The sequence below is a fragment of the Halyomorpha halys genome, unplaced genomic scaffold (genome assembly GCF_000696795.3).
Source record: "Halyomorpha halys isolate HHAL.00 unplaced genomic scaffold, Hhal_1.1 Scaffold255.1, whole genome shotgun sequence".
NCBI classification, from domain to species: Eukaryota; Metazoa; Arthropoda; class Insecta; order Hemiptera; family Pentatomidae; genus Halyomorpha; species Halyomorpha halys.
The window spans coordinates 299999-300562 of record NW_027114251.1 but is presented as its reverse complement, the minus strand read 5'-3'; positions in this window follow the sequence as shown (position 1 = coordinate 300562).

Genomic DNA, 564 nt, shown 5'->3' with positions numbered 1-564 from the left:
TTTTTTGAGTTTTATGTGATATTTTTTAAACTTAATATATTTAACTGTTTCTTGTTCTGGTGTCCATTGTTCTTACAATCGTTCATAACTACCTCACTTTTAATTCAATTCTGACGTTAATACAACTGTTAGGGACGTGACGGCCGTGTGGGTTGGGGCGCAGGTCTCAGTGCGCTTGGTTCGGAACGTTGTGGGTTCAATTCCCAACTGGGGCAGTTAAACATTCATTTTTCGGCGGTCCCGAAGAATGAATCTTGACACTCCCACCTTGGTTAGTTCGCGGCGACAACCCAGGTAGCCGTCAGGGGTTGGCAAAAAGGATCCACAGGCCCACTTGTCGGACTTGTTTTCCCCTCCAAATACCAGTACCAGTACAATATGAGGTCACGAGACCATCTTCTTTTCAGACACCTTGGAGCACTGCCAGGAATGAAGAGGAAGCAAGGTTGGCCAAACTAGTGGGTTTGGGTGGTTAGGGAGTTTATAATGGAAGGAATGATATCAATCAACATTTAGGTCTTTATGGATGGTTTTATTTGTAACAAAGTAAGGAGCATTGAAGAT